The sequence below is a fragment of the Aquarana catesbeiana genome, linkage group LG01, assembly GCF_042186555.1.
Source record: "Aquarana catesbeiana isolate 2022-GZ linkage group LG01, ASM4218655v1, whole genome shotgun sequence".
Classification (NCBI taxonomy): Eukaryota; Metazoa; Chordata; class Amphibia; order Anura; family Ranidae; genus Aquarana; species Aquarana catesbeiana.
In genome coordinates, this window is record NC_133324.1 from 358412765 (window position 1) to 358419736 (window position 6972).

Here is a 6972-nt window from a genome sequence, read left to right on the forward strand (position 1 = left end):
ATTCTTTGTATTCTATTCTCTTATGTTCTATTCTATTATATTCTAATTCAAATGTATTCGAAATGCGAATTACGGAAGACAGTTATATTCTATTTTATTCTATTCTAGTTTATTGTTTTTTTCTATTCTATTCTCTTATTTTCTATTCTATTCTTCTCTATTCTATTCAAATTTATTCTGTCCGAAATTCAAATTTCGTAAGACAGTTATTTTCTTTCTATTCTGTTCTATTCTAGTCGCAAATTTTCTATTTTTCTTTTCTATTCTAATCTATTCTATTCACATTCAAATTCATTCTATTTGAATTTCAGAAACAGTTAAATTATATTTTATTCTATTCTAGTCTATTGTTTTTTTCTATGTTCTTCTATTCTCTTATTTTCTATTCTATTCTTTTATATTATAATCTATTCTATTCGAATTTTGGAAGACAGTTATATTTTTTCTGCTTTATTCTATTCTTTTCTATTTGATTCTTTTATTTTCTATTCCATTCTGTTCTATTCTTTTATTTTTATTCTCTATTCTGTTTTACTCTATTCTCTTCTATTCTATTCCCTTACTTTCTATTCTATTCTTTTATTTTCTATATTATTTGTAGCACGGCCCCCTTGGGGACTGCTTGGATTTACCTGCTCATCTGCATCACAATTTCCCTGTAAACATTCCAACCCACCTGGCACTCTGGGTTCAGACATCTTTGCACCACCTTGAAGTAATAAGTCAGACAACTCAGTGTGTTTATATTCTGTTAACCTTTACTATAATACTTCAAAGAAGATCTTGTTGCACAGAGGAGGTATTAGATCAACTGAGCCTTGGATAACAGTCCTAACTCAGCAGAAGAACTCCTTTATAATAATACAAATTTTATATACACATATGTACAATGAAATACCACCTGAACATGACCTGAAAGGAAAAGCAAGAGTTAGGCATTAATACTGCCAATACTTCTGAAGGGGAAGCCAGGCCAGCCTATTTGACCTTTAATCCTAATGAGAGATCAAGCAAACACGAAAGGTATGAGGGCTCTTTAAGCAGTAATGACAGCAATGTCCCAGTTGCAGGCTTGATGGTCTTCATCGGCAGTCGGAGCTCATTAAGTATATCCAATAAGGTGCAGTAACAAGGTAATGCCATTTCTTAGAATGGTTGAAGCTAAAGTATTCCCAAGGAAAAGCTGTCTGCACACAGTGCCCCAATGAAGCAACAGAGAAAGGTTTGCAAAGGTGGGCAATTGCCCTTTCACCAACGACCAGACCGATTATCTAAATAGGGACTCCCAGAGAGGCGTCCTTGCAGCGGATCCGTTGTGACGATCAACTGATGCGAAGCACGAAGCATGGGTTTGTTGGACGGCCGTGTTGATTATATGTCAATACAATGTAATACTGACATATAATCACACACATGGGTTGGACATGGGATGGACTTGTGTCTTTTTTCAACCTTTTTTCAACCTCACCTACTATGTAACTATGAGTTGATGCTGAACAGATGTCTGATGAACAGCAAGCAGTGCTAAGCTGTCCTCGGCTAGGTTGGAATGTTGTGCACCGCAAGGTAGGCTGCGACCTCACCCTCCCTGCACAGAGAGGTCCGTCACGCCCGAGTTCCAGGAAGAAGAGACAGTCTCTGGTCTTTTTTATAGCTCTTCCCAGCAATCCCTCTGATAGTAGCTGTAGCCAAGTCCCGGAGCCCCTGAGGCCTAATGGTGACCTCCAGGGTTAGGGACAGCCGACATCCTTCTGTGTAGAGTGGGTTACAAAGCATGGTGGGTGTAATGCAAAGTAGATTGATGGGCGCCAAACACTTCTTGAATGCAAAGAGATTTATTGTCTCTTAAAAAGAACTGTGGGAGAGAGGGTTGGGGCCAGGACACCCATAAGTAGATGCAATGTTCATTGGCAGACTCCAAGACTTCTATAGGCAGACAGCCATGCAGGGAAAGGCATCCAGCTAGACACCACATCTGCATGAGTAGGACCGCTCCTATGGCAACAATCTTGAAACAGTTTCTGGCAAAGGTTGTAATGAACTTCTTCACTTCTTCTACAATCTCCTATTGTAGATCTTCACTAAACTAAGCTCCCAGTCTATCACTTAGACTTGCTGATCCACTGCCACTGGATCCCCTGAGCTCTTCCAATCTTCTTACTCAGTATTTTCCTCAAGCATCACCCCTGTGTCCCTGCTGGGTCCCTAGCTTGGCACTCACAGATACTCTTCAAGCGTCACCCCACTGGCCTGCTTGGTCCCTGGCTTGGCACACAATAATGCTCTGTGTCACCTCCACTGGCTGGGTCCCTGGCTTGACATCTGCTGAAGTTTCCCAATTCTTTACTGTCCCCAGTTGGTGAGAATACTGCTCTGGTACTTGCTTCAGCTACTCACAGTGGTCCCTGGTAATAAGGTGGATGGTCCCTTAGTTGTGACAGCTTCCCCTCTACCTTTTCCCATGCCAGGTTCTCCGGCTGGCAGAACTGTTACTTCTGGTTGGGCTACAAGCTGCAGTCCCAACCCTGCACTGCTCTCTTGCTTCTGGATATGCCCTCAGACAGCCTAGCAGCCAGATGTCCCCGGGATAGGCCTCAGGTCTCTGGCCTAGCAGCCTGGGGCAACACGACACATGTCCACCCAGACAGCCTTCCAGGTGGCACAGACCCCGATCACCTGACTCCACCCAAATAAATAGGCTCTCCCAGCAGGCCAAGGGACCCAAGAAAATCCTTGCCCATTGTCTGAGACACCCCATTCATTTCTAATCTATCCTTGCAATGCCCTTGTCTTATCTAATGCTACCAGATACCCGGCCATCTAGTGACAGAAGAGAGAAGTGCAGCAATTCCAGAATTAGGGTGAAATCAATACGATCTATGTAATGACAGTGAATCGTTGTACTTTGCAATCATAGTCCACATTGCTACATATTATTTTCTATTCTTTATTATTCTATTCTTGTTTTCTAATTCGTTTTCAAACTCGATTCAAATTTTGTTCAAATTTTGTTTCGTTATTTCGGATTTATGTAAATTCGTTGTTTCGGATTTATGTAAATTCGTTACTATTGTAATTCAGAAAAAAATTGTCCGAATTTCGATTCGGAACAAAACAGACTGAACATGTCTAATCCATCAGGATTCCTTCCATAGAGTCCTATTATCACAGTTCCCCTTACGAGGTTCCACATAAATTTTCTCAATGACCCACAATTTCAAGGAATCAATCCTGCCATCACGTTTTAGTACAAAATGTCATGCAGCAAGTGACATTAGGTTGTATGTTTGTACAGTGGGGGCAGGTGCTGTATATTTTGGTGCTGTCAGTCGGTTCATTCACTTATCCATCTAGCAGCTTCAACTCCTTCCTGCGTCTCCTCCTCCTCGGCCAGCTTTACCCTGCGTCTCCGGCTTCACGGCGGCTTCCTCCTTAGCGGCTTCTCTTCTCCTTCCCTCGGCTGCCAATATGATCGCTTCTCCTCTCGGCCAATTGGGTCTTAAGACGTTTCCTGATTGGCTGGGAGGAGAATCAGGAAGACAATAGCGAATATTAATTGGCTATTGTCACACAACTGGGTGCGTCCTGTGCCCACCCTTTTTTTAACTCAAATAGAGCCTCAGGCTCTATAATGTGCTTCTAAAAAAATAAAAAAAAACTCATTGAAATTCATGCGTCCGGCACCCTGCATGTATATTAGGGGCCGGGTGCAGGGATTAGGGGGCGGTGCCCCTGCACCCCTATCAGATGGGCAGCCACTGTGTTTGTATATCATACAAATGGTCATAGAGTCATTTCTTTACCATCCTGCAGGTCTTTCCAAAATAGAAGGCAAATCAAAACATAAACCATGCCAAATGTTTTGCATCTAATTTTCCCAAAAATTCTTAATGCTGGATCCATAAGATCAGACTGTCACCTTCAATCAAGAATCTATAGTACTCACAACTTTCACATATGGTAATGTCTGACCTGCTGTTCGCTCCTTGTTGATGTCCTTATATTGAGCTATGTACCAGCGTATCTCATAAAGATCTCACCCTTTGAGTATTCCCCATCACTACTACTTGCTCTCATACAGTTCAAATGATTTTTCAACAGGTGTATGGCTAGCATTAAACCATCAAACTACTGTGGAATGACCTGAAGCCTGCAGTCCTCAAACGGTCACTATCAAATGTAACTGAACTTCTGCAAAGAAGAGCAGGCAAATATTGCAAAGTCTAGATGTGCAAAGTTATTAGACACATATCCCAACAGACTAAAGGCTTTTTAAAGCAAAAGGTGATTCAACAAAATACTGACACAAGGGGGTGATGCTTTTTCCAACTCAGTGATTGTGTTTTTGAAATTTTTTTTTTCCTGACATGGTGTTAAATCTTTCACTTGGATGTTATAAGTTGCACTGAGTAAATTCTGCTGGATAAAACAAACACTGTGGGGTTTATTTACTAAATCCAAATCCACTTTGCACTGCAAGTGCACTTGGAAGCACAGTCACTGTAGATCTGAGGGGGACATGTAAGGAAAATAAAAAACAGCATTTTAGCTTGCACATGATTGGATGATAAAATCAGCAGAGCTTCTGCTCATTTCAGAGCTTCCCCTCAGATCTCCAGCGATCTCCAGCGACTGCACTTACAAGTTGTAGTGCAGAGTGGATTTGCCTTTAGTTATTCAACCCCTGTGTCTGTCTTCATTTAAGGCTGCAAACAACAAAATGTGATTATTTTAAAGGGGGTGATTCTTTTCTTTACCCACTGTATGCTCTTTTGAGCATATCCACATCTCAAAAATTGAAAAAAAAAAAAAAAATCAACCTCCTTATCGAAATGTACTAGATGTGTACAATTTCTCTGAGCTCTCAAATACTGTTCTATTGGTGTTTCCTTTTCAGTGGTTCTTAATGGAATCTGTCTGCATGTCCAAAAATTGCTGGCAGAGGCAAATTTGTCTGTATAAAATGCAACATTTTTAGGCATACAGGCATTTTCTTTTAACTGATGTAAATGCATACCATTTTTTCATTGTGCCTGTACACACAGGCACGTAAACATGTGCTGCATATAGATCAGTAAAAAAAAATAATAATACAGAAATCACACTTCTTTTATTAAAATAAAGCTAGAATGATTTTTATGCTTGCATGCATACTCGCAAGTACGTACAAACACACACAAGTGATATACAACCCATGCTTGCCTTTTTTTTCTGCCAGGAATGTGTGATGTTCATACTTCAGTACATTGTGCAAAAGGCCTAACTTAGGGCACTTGCACGCGATACTGATGTCTGAACATCAGTATTCCTGGCCGAAATTGCAGCCGTTTATTTTGCGCAATGGAAACATCGATGGGACACATACATATTTATTTTTTGTTGGTATGTTATGTTCTTTTATTAGGAACATCTGCTATATCTTTTTCTTTCTTCTTTTGCTTTATTCGTTCAGTTTTTTTTTGTTTATAGAAATATTTGTATAAATGTATCTTTTTTCTTTACAGATACAATTTTATTTATATTTGAGAAGCCAATATTCCTTTGACATATTTAGAGTTATGTGTATGTCTTTTGAATAGGAACAGAGGTTGAAAACTGCAAGTCCTTTCTGACAAAGGACGCTAGTCGCGTGAAACGCGTCACCTGCTTCCCCCTGCCTGTACACCATTGAGTGCTGTTGTTTTCATTTGTCTCCAGAATAAACTGTAATTGCATCGTTCATGGGAGTGCGGCCATCCTATGTTTTTACTTACATTTCTGCAGCAGTGACAGAGCGTGCACCCCATCCTATGATCTGTTCATTTGGATTGCAGCCTACTCGCTTGGAGCAGCTGGATTCATTTTTCTATACACAGTGCATGTTTACATGCCAGTTGAAAATACTGTAAGGCCTCTTTCACATGAGGGATCTGTATGTCCGTTTTTCATCCTTCCGTTTGCGGATGAAAAACGGACATACATGTATCCCTATGGAGCGTCGGATGTCAGCGGTGACATGTCCGCTGACATCCGACCCGCTCCGATCCGAAAAGTGTAACGGAGGAAAACCCTACTTTTCCAGCCATTTTCGGATTGGGTGACGACGGACACTACGGTCCCTCATCACCCGATCCCCCATAGGGGAGAGCGGCGCTCTGACAGGTCCGTCGCTGCACAGTGTGCAGCGATGGACCTGTCATCTTCCTGCTCAGCGGGGATCGGCGGAGCGATCCCCGCTGAGCAAGCGGGTGTTCACGGGGCGAATCATCACTGATCCGCCCCGTGTGAAAGAGCCCTATGAGGCTGCATTTACATTGGTAAAAAAAAAAATAAAATGTATTCCTGAAAACACTCAGTATATTGGCAGCAATATCCAAGAGAACCACCCCTATAGTGATATCTAAAAAAGTGACCATCCCAGCAATCGCATGAACTCTACAGCAGGAGAAGCAAATATTGTCTAAACACAAGAGTCATGTGCATGTACTTTCTTACTTAAAGCGGGGTTCCACTCAAATTTTTAACTTAATCTTACCCCCTTCAGTTAATTGCATAGATGTTCAAATGCCGCACAAATTTTTTTTTATATTGCTGTGATTACCTTTATATTGTACTTTATTGTGGCACTTCCTGTCTCTCCTCCCATGGGAGTAGGCGTGTTTATTGCCTTTCCCCGGCGCCGCACTGTCTCCTGGGAGCTTAGTGTCAGGCTTCCCAAGATTCAGTGCAGAAACAATGATCATGCATGTGAACAAGCTGTGAATGAACAGCATTCACGGCATCCAGGAAATCAATGCTTGTGGGCTTCACATGCCCACAAGCAAGATGGAAACAGCCAGCATCACATTTTAAGTTATTCATCAGTACGAAAACAGACAGAGGCGGAAATATTACACCCAAACTGTGAGTATTATTTTGGGGTTAGCAAAGTGTCTCAATGACCTAAAAAAAAAAAAAAAAAGATTGGTCGCCGGACTTCCGCTTTAAACCTTG